Source organism: Semicossyphus pulcher, unplaced genomic scaffold (genome assembly GCF_022749685.1).
Source record: "Semicossyphus pulcher isolate SPU_LCO1_2020_fin unplaced genomic scaffold, fSemPul1.0.p SCAF_1, whole genome shotgun sequence".
NCBI lineage: Eukaryota > Metazoa > Chordata > Actinopteri > Labriformes > Labridae > Semicossyphus > Semicossyphus pulcher.
The window spans coordinates 4490360-4509452 of NW_027211603.1; positions in this window are offsets into that span (position 1 = coordinate 4490360).

Below are 19093 nucleotides of genomic sequence, written 5' to 3' on the forward strand. Positions count from 1 at the left end.
GGGTATCTAAATCAAGTGATATCAGTGTTTGAACCCTTCTTGATATAACTTTGTAAACATTTACAAAATTAAAACAGTAGTGTTGCAGCATGTGTGCTGGCTACATCTCTCTGCTTTCTCCTGTATCAATTATATTTACCCCCAGCCTCTTCTAATGTCGTCCCTCCAGCTTTGCTGCTGTCTAACATTATGTCTGTGCGATTGGCCCTCCCTGTCCTGCTGTTGTTAAAGCCGTGTCTCAAGTAGCCTCAGCCCCTCGACTGGCCTCATTCTGACAAAGTGTTTGCGTTTATCATCGAGAGGTCTCGGGCTTTTGGGAAATTATGTTTGTTAAAGCGGCTCGGGCCCGAAATGTAACACAAACAAACAACAGATCATTATTAAGAGATGTAGCAGCCATGTCGAAACCGCACGACATACAAGAGGGCAATCATGTGTTGTATGTCAGAGCAAATTGCTGTGAACATGATGAAGTTGTTTGGCCTTGGGGAGGATCCTCATCAGTGCTTCTTTGTCTTTCTGTATTTTATGTTTATATATTTATATCTTGGGGAATTTATACAGATATCTTTTCAGTAAACCCAACGGTATAAGCCTGTAAGAGACCGCAGCAGTGAAGGTCATACCACCCGAGAGAGAGAGAGATGCCTCTTGAAGGATGAGCCATTATTTAATTACACTTGTTGGTCTTTTTTGGAAGTAGAAATGCTAATTAAATAAAACGAAATTATTACAGAAGTGGTATTTAAATAAGTGATGATAATAGTGGCTGGAATAATATACTGCAGTTAAGTAAAAGACTCTTACTGTGCTGCTATAGAAACTGATTGAACTGATACTTTAAAGAGCAGCTCCAGTCGTGTTTTCAGACATATAAAATGCTCTGCTTGAGTCTTGTGTTTGCAAAATAAGTTGAATTACCTTGTAAAAATCCTCCCGAGGCATCTCCTCCTTCTACCTCATAAAAAAATCTGAATCTTCAGAGTCCCCGCCCACTATGCAGATTTCCAACCGGCCACTCCGTCGCGAAAAAAAAGCACGTCTCTGCCATCGTTTAGTGGCAACTTGTTGAAGCTTAGCTGTAGCTAGCTTAGCCATAGGTTGCACATAATGATATGTATAGCGTCACCCCGTCCATAAACGGGATTGGCTCCTTAGGTTTGTGACGTCTCAAACCTGCCAATCTGAAAACGTGTTGTTCAGCCTGTCCTTGGTACACTGCAGTTTAAAAGCAGACAGGCCCAGCCATGGAGATGACTGCTGATGTTGTCCCTGATATGTCTTGTAGCACATGAAAAACACCACATGGAGATCTTTACAAGGTGTTTACTGTCTATAAGGCATTTTCCGAAGATGACCTTTTGCGATAAGTTCATCTAAATGTTTAAGGTGTGTAGGTTTTTGCAGTTCTTTTGTATTTTTTCTGGTTTTCCTAAAGCACTCTCGGCATTGGAACCCATCAGCTGCAGGGTTTAGCCTCCTGTTTAAACTGAAATGTGTATTTCCAGAGTCTGATGAGATGCTAATTCATTTCAGCTCTCATTATTGACAGCCCCACTCAACGTCACAGTCATGAAGGTGGAGAAATGTGCAGACGGTGAGCTGTAAAGACTAAAGCGAGTGTTAAAGCTGCGTTACATTCTGTTCGGAGAGACTGTGACGACTAATGCAGGGAACCGGTTCAGCGTTTCATAATACCCTTAGGACGCACTTCCATCATCCATATTTTGTTACACCTGTGAGCTGCTTAAAGAGACCTAAAGAAAGCGGAGCGACCTCCCATATCTAAAAATATGTGATCCAACTATAGAGCGAGACAGACATCTGAGGTCTGCCTCTGTGTGTATTGCAGCCCTTCAACTGACTGCACCTGCTTCTGCTGACAAGAGGATATTAAATCTCAAATAGACTCCTTTAGAGACGAGAACACAGGGTGCAGATGTGCCCGTCTTGGCATGCCGTGTTCGAACCGTTATGGAGGTCAGTGATGTCTCCATGCTGTTGTTGTTATCTGAACTGTGTGCAGACGTAAAGAAGAGGCCGATACACAAATGTCAGAGTAGACCACGGGGGCTCTTGGTTTCTAATGTATTCATATTTTCCGGCGATATCATGGAAATTGAAGAAGGTTTCCTTATTCCAAATGCAAATTAAAAGATTGCTCCAACAAGCGAAACCTAATTATACGATACGAGATGCCCTTCCAACCTGAAATTGACTGGCAAGGCTCCAATCATTGGCAGTGATGGTGAACCCTGAAGTACAAATTTACTCAGATTCAAAGCTTTCGGGCCTCGTAAAGTTTGATGATTTCTTCGGAAGTAGCCAAGATTTGTTCCTGAGAGGCTTTTGACATCTTGGCAAACATAGTTCAGTGGGCAGACGGTGAATATTTGGATTATTTGATTAATATTTTTCCTTTGAAATGGCACTGACTTCTTTAAATTAAGTCACAGCATCATGCCTGAAAACATGTTCGAGTATATGTGCAACAAAATGTGCCATTTGGTTTAATCTGTTCTTGTGATGGTGTTGTATTGACATAGACATTGGTGGCAGCAGGTGGAGCAAGGTGACTTTGTAACATCTGTCCATTTTTCATCAGGCCCGTGGATGAAAAATAGCCTCTCTGCTAACGCCAGCATATTTACAGCCATGTTTCTATTCTGCACTTTGCCAGTTGGAGTTCCCAATATATAAATAGCATGGAGTTCAATATGTGACCTAATAGCAGCAGAGTAAAGCCTAAAGATCAGACAACCAGCAGTGACTGATGTACATGACACAGAGCTTTTGGTTGTGATTGCTGAAGAAGCATATTACATTTATATAAATATTGATTTAAGAATTATTTCGTTGGGGGACTTACTCCTTGTAAAGCTTATTTTTGTATTTTATCTCTGGCTGAGGAAAGCCCTACCGGCCCTACACCTCGCCACAAAGCTTCTATTGGCTTGGTTGTTTTTAATGTGTAATCCAGCCATCTGTTAGCACACACTTAAAGGGATAGTTCAGGTTTTTTGAAGTGAGGTTGTAGGAGGCTGTTTGGAGGAGCTTTTTATCGCTGCATGAGTCATGATTTAAAGATTTTCATGTAAATAAATGTCTGTTAAGTCACTATATATCACCGAATGAGGTAACACAATGGTGATTGAGCCGATGGCCCGCTGATGAAAGCCTTTGCATTTGCAGAATTACCGACTGGGTGTCACAATCATCGCCCAGTTAGCGACGGGTTCTCCATCAGCCAGCAGTGGTTGGTCTGCCAGAGAGGGTAGGCGGAGCTAAGCGGCTGCTTTTCTGCTCTCTGCAAGTGTTGCGAGTAAACAGTAATCTACTATGGCTGAACAAACAAAGAAAAGATGGATGACTACAGATAAAACTTCAAAAATAAGTGAAAATCCAAAGAAAAAGAAACAAACTCGACGCTCAGATGAAGCAAACAGTCTGAAAAGGAAAGCGACCGTCAGCCAGGAAAATCAAGAGTTACAACCGGAGCCAACCGTGGACGTCACACATGCAGCACTGTCTGGATATCTGGGAAGTGTGCTCCCGTAATAACCGTTTATCGCCACAGGTGCCGCCAAAGAGAACGAAACTGAGACCTTCTAGATTATAACTTTATAGAGTCCTACATTCAAAACTGCAGTAAGATATTAATATTATATAATATTGTTTTTTCTTTTACTTCCTTTCTCTTCCATAAACTGCTGAAACAGCTGTTGTGATACTGTGCACTGCATGCGTAGGTATACAAGGCGGTCGTGCAGAGCGAGGTATAGTGACAAAAATAAAAAGTGCAGTGTACACTTGAACTGAAATGTTTGTTTATACGTAGGACTGTTTTAAGTGGCTGAAGCATGTGGTGCTCCTCCTGACCCCGTCTGCAGAGGTGCTTCGCTTAGCTTCCGTGTAGAAACTACGGCTGGCTTCTCTGAACAGGGGTTGTGGACTGTTATACTGTATGTAGTACACTTACTATTGATAAGTACCTCAGACAACCCCACTTCAAAAAACCCAAACTATCCCTTTTAACCTATTTGAATCGATAAAAATCTAATATTGGCAGCCATTCAGACGTCCAGAAAGCAGACAGAAATGTGCAGAGTGATTCTGTAACTTTGAAAGCAGAGCAATATCATAGAAAAATGAAGAAAGGACACTTTGGCCTTGTACCATGAATGTAGGCGCAAGCTGATAGTAGAAAGCTTTTTAAGTGGCTGTTTGTGCATCAGTACATTTAAAAGATGACTCTACTAAAATATTAAACTCAATATTTACAGTGTCATGTAGGTTGGGAGGTTGTGTTTTAACTGTTACTGCTGACAGCACGGGGACTTTAGTCTCAGCTGTGTTAATAATAAAGTAATATTGTCTGTAAAACAGTACAAGGTGCTGAAAATAAAAGATGTGCCACCTAAGGCTTTGCTGTAATTATTACAGTAATAGTCTGAGTGTTTGACAGCACATTTTCTCTAACAAAGAGCTCTGCGTACACAGAAGAGTTAAATAAAGGTTTCTTTTTAAACCACTCTTTCTTATTGTAAACGGCTCAATAAATCATTTAATATATTTCAAACTGCCGTATTCTGTCTGCCAGTAAAATAAACACAGCGCCGTGTAAACAACAAAGTTTTTCTAGTCCGATAAACTACAGGTTGAATCATGTAATTTCATCTGCTTGTTTAGAGGAAATGATGATTTATAGTTGTACAGCCGAGCCAGGGGTGTGAGGGGAAAAATATGCCAAGGAAAATAACAATGTTATCCTTTAATGAGTCTTTCAAAATAAATTGCTTTGGCGAAACAAGAGCGTTCCTCTCTGGAACTGGCAATTTTGTCAGTACTTGAAAAGGCTTGGCAGGGTGCTGCGAGTGTTCCTATTTGAAAGTAAACAAACGTTAATTAATACACAACGGTCTGAATCGTCTGTAAGAAATTACTTGACAATGACACTGCCTCCACTATTTTTATACTTCAGAGAGCGCTCAGGGTTGAAACAAAGGCATAATTCACACCCTTTGTAATACTGCAGGTCCAATGTGAACAATTTAGATTTTCCCCTGTAGAAGTTAAGTGTTGGTTATTTTCTTCCTAGAGCTTAAGGAAATACCAAGACTGTGAATCATATCAAAGACAAATCACATTTCCATCCACGATTAAGAATCAAAACGACTTTTCTTTGATGCTGCGTTCAAGTGCAGCCTCTGCATCGCTCTTCGGCACAGTTGTCGCCATCTGAAAAATGCTTCTTCGATGTTGACCCTTGTCTGTTTCCTCTTTTTATTTAGGGCTCTCTTTAGCCACTTTCCCACTGGTCAAAAAACCCGCTGACACCCGGCTTTGTTGCTTTATGGGAAAGGTTACAATCCGCATTCAGACCCGGGTCAAATTACTCTGCAGTAGACCCAGGCAATTATCGCCTCGCCTCCGATCGGCATTGATGGGAAACCAGTGTCGACACGCTAATCTCCACCCCCTTTCCAGCACGATGCCATGCTCTGTCCGTTACTTCTGCGACTCCTCGTCATCTCAGCTACAAATTCCACCCTTCTCCATCCAAGCAGAGCTCGAACATCGTTCCAAATTTGTCGGCGGCGAGTTTGAAAAACAGACTGAATGAGTAATGGATATAATAAAGACGTACCAACGTAACATCTTCACTTTTTACTAACCCTGTCTCTGGCGCGTTTGTGACGTCAGAAGGTGACGCAGCAGAAAAGAGACCGACAGGAGTCTAATGCTGTAACACTGTAAATTTCCCTGTTGTGGGATGAATAATGGATTATCTTATCTTATATTAATCCACTGGCAATGGGGAAAAGACACAATCGGCATCTATAAGCGGGTCTTCCCAGGTCTGTAAACCCTACGTCAGCGCACACATTTTGGTGGGATCGGGGCATCTGTAGCTTTTTCCATCTCCAAGGTCTTCCTTCTTTTTGCTTCTGTAGCAGTATATGACGTTATCGGCAAAGGAGGTACAGGAAATTTACCGCAAGATGCCGTAGCTCCTGACTGACACAACCTCTGCGTGCACGCTGCTGACACAAGTCACGTAGAAGCCGGATGACGCTAGTTTGTACAGAGTCGCTGTGATTGGCTAGTTACATCAAAAGCTAACCCTGATTGGTTGTTTGATTCAGATCGAATTAATTTTTAACAAACTAAACACAAAGGCGCGGGCGCTCACAGCCACACATCAGCTTCAACATTATTTCAATTTAATGTTGTTAGGGAAATGCAACGATCAAAATGTGTTATTCTAACCAAATTCTCATGAAATAATGTCGCCTACTGCAGCTTTAAATCATCGTTTTATGTTTCAACTGTTTTTGCATTCTTTCACTTGTTTTTAATAATGTCAGTATTTATTAAAAGTAGTTATTTCTTTCTCATATCAGATGCTTAATGTATGTCGTGTTTAAAGAGTGAATTCAGAAGGCGGCGACGCACATGAGGGCTGCTACTGATTTACTTTGCAAACAGAGCCAAATGTCTCCCCTGTTAATGATCTATCATTAACATTAAATATAAAATGTTAATGATCTATCATTAACATTAAATATAAAATACTTCCTGTATTTTATAGCTCAGCCTGGTTTCCTTCTTTGAAAGAAAAGCTGGTCCTTCCACCAGAGTCGGCTTAACAATATCCACTGCAGAGGACAGATTCCTGGTGGCCTGGAGGTGGCCGTGTGTTTCAAGGAGAACAATGTGCAATGTTTGTTTTCTGGTGGGAAGCCGGTCAGGATTGCATACTCGTTTCGGCTGTTTGGCGGGGGTGGTCAGGGTGAGTACAAAAGAAGCCAGAGATATCAGAGACGAAGCAGTAGTGCGAGTCGACATTACAACATACATAGGAGACAACAATTGCTAAAGAAAGTGCACTCATTTACATTCTATAATATCACAGTATTTTTAACATCTCTTTGTCTGCAGCTGTTAGAGAAAGGTGTAAGAAAGGCCTCTGTGATAACCCCTTAAATAAAACGAGCAGCACAGATCTGCAGGTCGTGATGAAGTATGGGCGCGTTGTTATCTGAGCAATGCGCTGTCCTTATGTGCACTGTGCATTTACAACTTTATTAACAACCTGAAGGTGAGAAACACATGTAGGCGTCAACACGTGTATAGAGCAGACCTTGAGTGTGTGCGCGGTCGCACCGAGTCTCTGCAGCAGTCAGTGAGAGGATTCACTGACAGATGAGCTGAATAAGTGTTAGGAGGTGTGTAGGAAGCTAATTAACTGAGACGAGGTCATTACTTCACTTTGCGCTGTACATCATTAACCTCATGGTAGAAAATCACTGGAAGACAAAGTTGTTTTCTGTTTGTATCTGCTTTTCTTTTGCTATTAGATTTATTCATCAATTTCCCAGAAAAGTCACATAAGGTACCAGGTAAAAAAATACACATGGTCCCACCTTAAAAACTGATGCTCCAGTAGCTTTGGGAGACATTTTTACTGCTGTTAATTGTTGAGGAAATTATGTGGTGGAAACAGATTTACATTAATGAAGAAATATTTGAGTTAATACGATGTACGCGTCTTGATAGAAGACATACAGCTCCTAGTTTTATGGTTGTAGCAGAGCGAAAACCTTCATTTGTCACGGTGTGGACGAGGACTGAGGGAGATAACATCCAACATCCAATTCCCTCAGGCCCTGGGGCTTCGCTGAAGTGTGTGTACCTTTCCTTAGAATTAGCGCCCGAGTATTATGGTCCGACACTGAGGAGCAACAACAGAGCAGAGAGAAATCAATGACCTTGCCCTGGTGAAAGAAGAGGGTGAGCGGGGGCATTCATCAGAACACAGAGGTGGATCAAATGGAATTACAGCAGCGGCTCCAAGCCCGGTGCGTTTCTGAGAGGAGCGGAGGGGACACAGCGGACTCTCTGAACCGAGGGTGATGTGGTCCTTATAACGTTGTGTCACACTGATGCCCCGTTTAGACAGCGTCAGGAGAGGTTGGGCAGTGTTTTAAGTATCACACATTCTCTGACTGTGACATTTCATTAATTTCAAACCAATAATTCTGATGTCATTTTGTGAGACAGTCCTGATAGAGATTGGCACAGTCTTTGTGCTGCTGACAGCTAATTTATTCTGTTTCCTGTCAGGATTCTATACAGGCTTTAATTCAAGGTAGGCAAATCATTTTAGAAGTCATATTCGTTGAAATTTTCTTTTTATATCTCAACAGCCATCAATAAATCATCCACCCATCCATCCATTATCAATGCTGCTTATCCTGTTCAAGGTTGCGGGTGCGGGCTGGGGCCTTTCCCAGCTGTCATTGGGCCAAAGGGCGGGGTTCATCCTGGTCTGATCACCAGTCAATCACAGGGCTGACACACAGAGACAGACGACCTTTCACGCTCACACCTACGGGCAATTTAGAGTCGCCAATGAACCTAACAAGCATGTCTTTGGACTGTGGGAGGAAGCCCACGCATGCACGGGGAGAACATGCAAACTCCACACAGAAAGGCCCCCTACGTCTGAACCAGGATTCCAACTGCCTTCTAGCTGTGAGACGACGGCGCTAACCGCTGCAAAGCCGTGCAATCTGGTATCAAAAGCTGTCGTTTGTTACGCATGTCTATTCATTTAATTCAGCCTGCATGGAATGATTGGGTCGCCTGCATGCCTGTCCACCCATCTGTGCTCATTCTGCCCATGCACTCACTGTGCATAAGTGAAATCATTCTCATGGCTAGGTGGATATAAAGCTAAAGCTAACGAGCTAGTTGCACATTACGCAGTTGAAGACTGTTAGTTTAGCAATGACAATGTACTGCACTCCTCTACCCAACAGTCTCTCTGTACTATCCTCCAATGGATACACAGATATAAGATCCGATCAAATGATCTCTAAGGAAATCTGCTCTCTCTAATTTGAATATTTGTTTATTAATATCTCTTTTGATAACTCTTCACAGATTATGTAAATCACAAACAAATCGTCTGAAGGTTTGGCCATTTACAGAAGTAAATGTTTGACAGTGTGGGGGAAAAAAACCCTTACTCACTATCTTTGACATCTTCGTAAGATGGAAAGATTTATACAACTCTTCTTCTGCATCATATTCATCTACATATATACCTAAATATGAAGGTACTGCCAGCAGCATGCTGTCTTAGCTTAGCAGGAAGACTGGAAATGGGGTAAAAATATCATTACTAGTCTGAGATGTTGAACTTTTCCTTCATGCACACATTACCAGTCCTTGAATAGAATAAAATGTTACACAGAAGTCAAGTCAAAGTTTATTTATAAAGCACATTTATAACATGAACAAAGTGCTGTACAGGCTTTAAAAACAATATCAAATAAAAGAACCAAAATACGTAAAATGAAGAATAAAAACGACTGGAATTAAAAGCCATGCAAAGAGGAGGGTCTTCAGCAAGGATTTAAAACTCTCAAGGGTCTGAGCGGTTCTGATATTTACAGGTAGACTGCTCCACAGGTCAGGAGCAGCCACCGCAAACGGTCTCCTCTGGTTTTGAGCCTGGATCTCGGAGCATCCAAGAGCATCTGATGTGTTGACCGCAGTGCTCCGACTGGAGCATGATGGTGCAACAACTCAGACAAGAAGGATGGTGCCAGCCCATTTAAACTTTTATAAACAACGCACACCTGATACAAAGAGTCCGTCAGCGATCACTGATGCCTCCGTAGTAGCTGCAGTACACAAGTCCGGGCATGTCTCCCTCACTGCCGTGTTTCGAGGGGATGCACTGAGTCGTGCTGCGTTCAGGAGCGCTCAGAAATGTGAGTGATCAGACACATATTTTTAGATCGATTTCTGGATTTATGAAATGATATTGGGTCATTCAAATGAGAATCGACTCGAATCAGAAAAATGTTTTAAACCCAGCCCTATACAACACTCTGCAGACCATAATAATCAATAACCATAGAACAGCAATTATATGACGACTGTAATAAAGGTGGTCTTTTTGATTAGTTGGAGAATTTATATTGCAGATTACACTTGAATAAGCCTGTTTTAAGAGCGTTTAGTGCATCTGTGTTCTCTGTAAGCAGTCTGGAAAGATAAAAAGGTGAACTCGTTGGACCAATTACCAGCTGAGGAGGAGGATTAAATGGATTCTGCTTTAGAAAACAAGGCTTAAGGAAAACTAAGCAGAAGGAGGCACTGTGTCCCGTATCAGTCAGAAGCCATAAACATCACGCTCAGCTCAGGAATAACCTTTAACACACACGTTACTCTGCTTTAAACACTGTCGGGAATGTAAAGCGGAAAGCCGTGATAGAAGATGCTTTAAAATGTCAACTCCATGTTGCCCACTCTGCTTTACATCAGCCATACTTAAACAGTCCTGACACTTCCTGGTACGTTCGACTCGAGCTGGGGGCCATACAACAGCTCCTGGAATGAGATGGAAGATGTGACACATTAAAACTGCCTCGTCCTCACCTCCTCATCTCTGAACCGACACGCTGTACGAGCCTGAGAGGCAAAACTTATGAGGGTAGCTGTCAAACCACAAATCCAGCAGATTGAAAAATAATTAGCTCCCAGTCGAGGAATGCACAGATGTTGTGTACCATATGTTTTTTTACTTAAGTTAGAAGTTGGAGGGAAAATAAGCCGCTCGCATACAGTTTGCTAAGAATAGAGCGGCGGCTCTCAGACTTTTTTCATGTCAAGGACCCTTAAGTGACACAATTTAGCCCAGAGATCCCGGAAGATAACCCTGTATAACTGATTTTTTCATATTTTCTTAAAGAGTGCATGAAACCCACGACCAGAATAGCCTTATTTCGGTTACTGTGTCACTTAATGATTGAATTATTGTAGACAGATATCGCTGGGGATCCTCTGGAACCCTTTCAAGGACCCCAATTCAAGAAACCCTGGCATCGAGGGCCTTCAGTAAACTATCAGGCAGCTTGTGTTCACCTCAAAGTCTGAATAATGTGGAAATTGAATTTGATGTCTGTATCTCTGAAGGGAAAATGTATTTGTGCTCGGAGTGTACTGTTTGAAATGTGCTAATTACACTGTAATTTGTAGCCTTGTCTTGGACCATTATTTCTTGCCATCACGGTCTGAATGTGTGAATGGAATCAAATATTTGTCTGCAAAGACGTGGGCCGAGAGAGGACAACATCTGTCCGCTGCGTTATGGGCTCTTTGATTTGTGCCCGGTCCAGATGGGCTGTCACGCCTCGTGGTTTCACACAGCAAATGCTACAGTAACAAATGACTCAGGCTGTGATCCAATGACGGGGACGTTCACTAGGACAAACAAAAGGCCAGATGAATGGGCATCTGTGTCTGCAGTGTCACTGCAGCGGTAGATCGTCCCTCCTGTCCTGTGAAGCCTAGCCAGGGACATCGTGAAATGCCAAAACACGAAGCATGTACACCGAGTGATGACAAAGTGCTGAAGTGCAGGCTGAATATTAATACACCTGAGTCGCTATAATTCATTTTTAAAGCAAGAATTATTTGTGGTGTGAAATCATTTTTCTAGCCACATTAAAACAAACACAGTGCCGTAGCTGTTGAAGGATTTATTCAGGATGATTCTTGTTCTGATGTTTAATAATTATCAATTTAATTTGGGACTATTTTGAAAGGAGTTTTCACACTTTGGCCAACAGTATTTCTCTAAACATTACGTTTAGAGTGAGTGTGCAAGCTTCCTCTATGGATATGATGGGGGGGGGGGGTTTAGCAGCAAATCAATATCTTGAGGCAAGTCCTAGGTATTCTTCCCGATCCTTGGGAATCAGCTGTGCTCATTGACATGCATGCGCATAATTTTAATACGGGACGATCCGACGAGAGGGACGGCGCGGGTCAGAGGCGGACGATCCACAGTGTGATCCTAGCAGTTTAAGTCTGATAAACACAGAGCTTTAGAGGGGCGTCAGGCTTCATGATCAAGTTTCATGGGATGTGAAGCCAGGGTTGCCAGGTCTGCGCTTTTTCCAGATGTATTAGGCGACCCCTGAAGCATCTTTAGAGGCGCGAGGCCCTGTGCAGTTGCACACTTCACACAGCCCGCACGACAGTTCTGACTCTGCGAATGTTTGGAATGTCACAGACATCTGTTGGGTTTTACAGCTTGGTACTAAATGACCTACTGCCCGGTACCAGTCCGCGGACCGGGAGTTGGGAACCCTTGGCTTACAGGGACTCCTATAACCATGGTTTTTCTGTTCGTTCAGAACTTTACTTTACTGGGGAGTCACGAGTCCTCATCTCCACTAACTCGTTCACTGTGTCACCCCTCCTACCCGCTACTAGCCACTGCAAACTACGAATTTGAGGCGTGTAAGCCTCGACTTGTGAGATAAACCACTTTGGCCCTTTTTTCAATTCAGTACTCGCTCCCACAGTCCAGCGCCTGGAGCTTGCTCCCTGCCCTGAGCTCAAGGTATGACTCGAGTTACACGAATCACTCACTCACTCACTCACTCAGTCCCCGCTCTCCCAACATGGCAGTGTTAATGTTAGCAGAGTGCTAAACCCAAAATTAGGCCGATCGGGGGATGGAAGTCTCTAGTGAAAAAACCTGACTCTCTTTCATGAGTGACTCATACAAACAAAAGGAAAAAGAGTCGAACCTTCTCTCTCTAGCCCTTTGATGCATGTCATCCCCACTCTCTCCTCTTGTCCTGTCCTGTCAAATAAATTGCATAAATGCCAAACAAATAATTTCTGATTGGCATAGTTTTGCAGGAGTTAGCATTGCACGCTTCTGCGAGCTCTGTGACCATAACAGCTGTTTCTCTTTCAGCCACACACGGTGTCTCCTGTGAAAATCGAAACAAGCAATCTATTGTTTTATTACAAAAATCATGGTTTAGACTAAAATCATAATCTGTAGGCCTACTGCCATCCTCCCCCCATCTGAGCAGACAACCTCTCCTCTAAGGAGACCGGGACAGAGGGCAGACTACACAAACGCACAGGAGGGAAAAGCTCAGCACAACATCCAGACCGGAGAGAGGAAATGAACAAAGGAAGGGGGAGAGAGGGACAAGGACAACAAGTACACAAGGGAGAGAGAGAAGGAGACAAGAGGACAGGCTGAATCTCCAGCAGGATGTGCTGTGAAAGCGTTAAAAGTTCAATATAACCGTTGTTTTCAAGGAGAGTTTGTGTTGCAAGATCGGATATTTTGGAGGAAAACAAGTGAAACACTTTGTGGGACATTTTACTAATGTGTTCAGCATCTAGGTCTTTGAGACTTCCCTGGATAAGTTAATGAACAATTCCCAAATATGTTGATGAATGTTGAAAAATGTAATCAAGGTCACAGTATGTTTCCTGCAAATAAGTGTTGGATTTTGCCCTTTGGTTGTATATAAATATAATTTATATGACGCAGGGTAAATATCCAAGCTAAACCATTCCAACTTTAAGCCCAATATCAGTAATGTTTGAATTTCCATGAAACTAATTTCTTATACTGCTTAGATGTTTACTACGACATACCTTAGACCACGGGTGGATCTACCAGGGTCCTTTTAGATCACAATCCCGGTAATATTGTGCATCTATTTGACAATATAGGCCAAAGAAATCCATCCAGAAAATCAATTTCTTCGTATTCGTATATCAGAATCCGATAATATTTTCTTCCGGCATGAACTAAATTTCACGCGTGCTTACGTAAGTTAGCACCAAACAATTTCAACCAATCAATCTGCAACATTTAGCCACAGAGCACCAAGAACGCTCGGTCAGTTAGCTAGCTACTGCGCTGTGGAGAACGTCTGTCTACGCCCACTTCTCACCGATCAAATCAAATCCCTCTAATGATATGTCCCGCCTGCACGTCCTGTTTCACTCGGAGATACGTCACGATACGGAAGCTAGATACTCTCGAAATGCCGTTTCAGCTCGACTAATGATATTGATGATGGTGTGATTGAGGATGTAGTTGATGATGATGGTGATAATGAGCTTGTTGATGTTGTTGATGATGCTCCTTTACACCCTGTGCACTTCCTGTCAGCACCAGTGTCCGGTCACACTTGAAGCTGTTTGGTGGCACTTACTGACTTCGTTCCCTCCTGTCTTGATCGTTGCTTGTAGCTGTATCGGAGCTATTTGGATAGTTTAAATACAGCAATTCATTTCATTCATCTTTTTGTATCTGATATAACGGGGGACGTGGATTTGCATTGTGTAACCGTACATATTCGTGTATCATCACAGCAGAGAAAAGAATGAAGCCTGTTTCTGCTTACTTTGCTAGATGTTGAATTACAATTGGGCACTTTTACAGATATAGTTCACACAGTAGAATGTGGGCTCCAGTTTCTTGGCCTCCACTACAATATCTCCTTCTGTGTTGAATTCTTGTGCCAGTACTTATTGAGTGGGCTGTTGCTGTAGCCTACCAGCACTGTGTTCAGCCCACCACCAAGCCCAGCTCGACTGTAGCAGGAGGAGGCCTGGAGGAGCTCCGCAGGACGGAGACGCTCCAACTCCTCCGTCTGGGACTGATGCACATCTTCGGGCACCAGAGAGCATCTGATACTCTTGTATATTGTTGTAATTATACAAGCTGCAATCTTGTAAGATGGAAAGCAATTTTATCAGTGTCATATTGTGCACAAAATTAAATTCAGCAAAGTACCGGGGAGGAGGATTCTGGCGTATTAGGATGGGAGAACATGTTGTCATCTGAAATCAATTTACTCATGAATGCAGGCCGCTCTGACATCACAGAAAATGTTCACTAGATTATTCTGTCAGATGAAATAACTAATTATTGTTTTGATCAGCATCATCTTGTATTATTTGTATCAGAAGTTGCAGTGAACAGAGTAACACTCTTTATCCTGATGTGGATAATCCTCTGAATCCCATTCTAGGACTGTGTTATTTTATTCATGAGATCCGCTGATACATTATCGGGCGTGGATGGAGACATGTGAATCCATTTGGTGTCTCTTCCTCTGCTGGAGTTTGATCAGTGCCATTGCGCATAAGGGCCATTGTCATGTTTCAAAGTGCCTGCCGTGGCTCTGCTTCAGCGGAGATCTTCATTTCCTTTTTCGCTTGTGTCACTTGTTTCTGATGCTTGTCTCCTGCTTGATGACTTTTTGCCCCCCGGCCCCGGAATATTCATCACTTTTGACTTCCGTTCGCCGCTTTTTTCCCCCCTTTTGACTTTTCCATCTATGAAGCATTTCTTTTGTCTTGTGGATCAATCTTCTGTACAACGGAGAATGATTTTTGATCGCGTCACTGATTGAGGTATTTCATCCCTGCTCAGATAATTTGGCTCTCTTTAAATCCATCCAATGGCCTTTACTTCTGTGCAAGTTATGGGAATGAGTTAACCTTCAATGCATCTTTGATTATTGCTCTGTAAGTATGAAAATAATCTACTTATTTCCCAGGATGCTTAGCTTGCTGCTCAGACTTTTGTTAAACATTTTTATCCGTCTGTTTTTAACTAAAAAGAATAAATACTCGCGTGTTATTTACTTCTTTAATAACGGATTACTGGAGCTCAAATGATGAAATCGATTAACCTATTTCCTCCATCCATCGATTAAGTTCAGATTTGTCAAATGAAAAGTTTCACATCGACTTTAAACGTCAGGCAAAAATGACAAAACGTTAGATTTCCAAAACTGCTCCATCTGCAGTTGTCATATGTTAATTGAACCCATTAAGCAGATTTTCAAAGCCTCCATTAGTCCAGTAATTAATTAACCAAACATGATGATGACAGGAAATGTCTCCTTCTGCAGTGTTAACCATGAAGCAGTTGTTTCTTTGAAGAAGTGATCCCTTCTTCAAAGAATATGCCATGACGCATTTTGGGATGAGAAAATCAATCTGTTGTATCTTTTCACATTTATTACAGAGAGAGGTCCAAGTTGCGTTGTTTTTCTTTGCATAAATACAGAAAGGAGAACATTGCCAGGACACCCTCGAGGGAGCAGTGGGTCCTGCAAGGTGAGGAGGGTCATGTGACTGATGTTGGCTAAGGGTATCAGGAGACCTCTCTCTGGCAGTGCTCTGCTGGCTGGCCTGACATTGTGTTGTTTTGAATAAGTTAAAAGTTTGTTAAAAGTTGGGGTAGAACAGGGGCCCCATATGCGGAAACTACAGCCCTTGATGCGGTAGCCGCAGGCCCTCTGCTGCATGTCATTAAACACAATGTTCTCACAGTATTTCTTCATGTAGCTTTCTTATCTAATAAAGGCAAAATGGCCACCAAAAAGTTAGGTATTATGATATTATCGTTATCGTGGGCCATGTATCACGTATTACATATCATGAGTTGCCCTGCGAATCCCACCCCTAATTTACAGAGACCCCAACTATCATCCACTGTTTTGTGAGTGAATCTCTGTTTTCTTTGTCTGTAATGCACATGCAGAAACAAATGCACACATGCGGGGGTGATGTAATACACAATTCTGCCAGTTCAACTTAACATGTGATGATAACGGGCTCAGACATGTGCAGGCATGCTAGTGAAGATGGATGTAAACAATGCTGTATTTAAAATCTCTTGGTGTTTAAAGCTGTATGTTTGTTTGCTTACAATAAAGTCCACAGGCGTTCTCACACACACACACACAGGAAGTAGTGCACCCTAAAGTGGGCCCTAACACTCATTGGAACGATGAGGCCCAATTATGAAGGCTTAACATCCTAAAACAATCTTTCTAGAGGACAGCGATGATACAGATTTGTCATGCTTATTTCCCCAAATGTCCGAATGTTCCCTAAAGGCTTTACTTCTCTTTCCTCTTCCGGGTCTTATTAAAACAAACTGTTCCAGATTATTTCAGGAAATCAAATTTGCTGTGCAGTGATGGAACAGAAAACAAGGGAAAGAAGAAATCAGCCCCCTATTGTGTTTCTGTTTTCTTCTCTTGAGTCATCAACACAAATCACACAGAGAAAAAGAATGAGCATTATTGTCTCACTACTTTTCTCCCTCCACATGGTGATAGTGTGAAAGTGTTATTAATGCCGGCCTCATCATTAGCGGTATTTTCTCCCTTTTCTTTGCTCTCATCTGTGGAGGTGTAAATCAACCTCTCGCTCCCGACACCTCAAACTCACCAAATTGAGCTCTTGATGCCGTCTAGGCCCCCAGAGCAGTGAATACAAATGTCAGCTAGATTACCAGGCTAATTGGCACAGCGTTAGTCCTCCTTTCCAGCGCCGAGAGCTGAGATGCACCAGAGAGGACAATAATTCACAGGATGCACTTCTAAACAGAGCCGAGCAGTGAGGGGGAGGAATATCACTTTCTTTTTCCAGGCTCATATTCTCCACATATAGAAGCATGCTGCTAGTATTGTTATGCATGCATAAACAATGGCACAATACAAAATTCAATTAGGAATGGGCATACAGCAATCCCCTGGTCTCCTGACGCCTCATAGAAATTTAAAAAAATGCAAATACCTATCTCTGTGGGGGGTTAAGAGTAGAGAGGAAATTCCATCACTTGGGTCAGGCACTCAGCTTTATTGTTTGTATTGTTATTTACCAAAAATATTTCTGGTTTAACACACTTTAAAGATGCTTTGTTCCTAACTTTTCTAACTGTTTTCATTTGATGTACGTATGTTAACAGTAATGTCAAAAGAAATGGGGATAAACCTGCAGAATCATCGCCAACTCTGCAGCTCTGTGGAGCCTTCAAGCCTGTTTTAGCTCATTGCTTTGTTTTCACAGCTAATGTGCTGCTATTTTAGGTCTAGGTGCACTCCTCAACCAATTTTCCAGCAGCGGCAGGCGTCTGTTTTCAGAAAACAAGCTCTGATAAACCTACTGTATGCCACCATCCCAGCACCTGATTGCAGACAGATTTTGAGACTAGCTTGTGGAGAAAATGAAGCTTGTTGCTCCCAACAAGGCAGATAGTTTTACTCACAAGTTGAATGACACAAAAGAAAAACTGACTGTTGGACTTGGATAGATCAGGGGTTCAGTCGTAAGATTCTGAAAGTGTTGCTGTATGTCTGCTGGGTGTGTCAGTAGTCAGCTGTTTGCTTTAAGGGCACTGGCACACCAGGCCAAATATTGACCATTGCCCAGTGTCGGGTAGTCGATGACGACGGCGGTAGACGCTTTACGGACTACCAGAACCTTAAGACACAAGACTATCTTTAGGAAGGAAAGGTGTTTAGCATAAGTTTTCTTTACTCCATTTTTTGGGTCCATTTTATGCCCTGATAGGAGGGTGTCCGGTCATAGTGGGTGCTGTCTAGGGCAAAAAGGAGTCAGGTGTGTATATATATATATATATATATATATATATATATATATATTTTGGAAACTAACAGGTCAAATGGGATATTGTAACACGTTTCTCGAGTCCTTAGGGTTCGAGCCTGTTGATTTGTATATGGAGCAAGTTTTGGGGTGTATTTTGCACTGTTGGCGTGAGTCGCTCCTCGTCTGCCGCTTAAATCAGCAGAAATCACTCTAATCGGCTGTTCAGGTAGGGGTGCCAGTTCTCTAATAATGGCAAGTCAAATGTTTTTATCATGGAAAGTTTGTATAGCTGCATCCTTAAATCTTCTGGTTTCCTCATTTTTAATGACAGATACAGACTACTGCCACCTTCAGGTAAGGAGAGTTATTTCCTGTGATGCAGGTGCTAAACGTACATTCTAGTTTGCCTTAAGCTGAAGTTTTTGCAATGTTTTCAACTTCTTGGAGAAACAAACTTGGTGATGTTAAACACACGGTTATTGCGTCGTCTAGTTGCTGCATTCACTGACGGACACTTTGCAGAGAGAAAACTTTGTCACTACGTACACAAATGGGAACAAATTCTGCTCTCTGTTGCTCTCATATGCTCTTCACATGTACACCGATCAACCATAACATTATGACAACTGACGGTAAAGTGAATAACATTGTTTATCTCGTTACAGTGGCCCCTGTCAGTGGGTTGGATATGTTGGGCAGCAAGTGAATATTTCATCCTCGAAGTTGATGTGTTGGAAGCAGGAAAAATGGGCAAGTGTAACGATGTGAGCGACTTTGACAAGGGCCAAATTGTGATGGCTAGAAGACGGGTCAGAGCATCTCTGAAACTGCA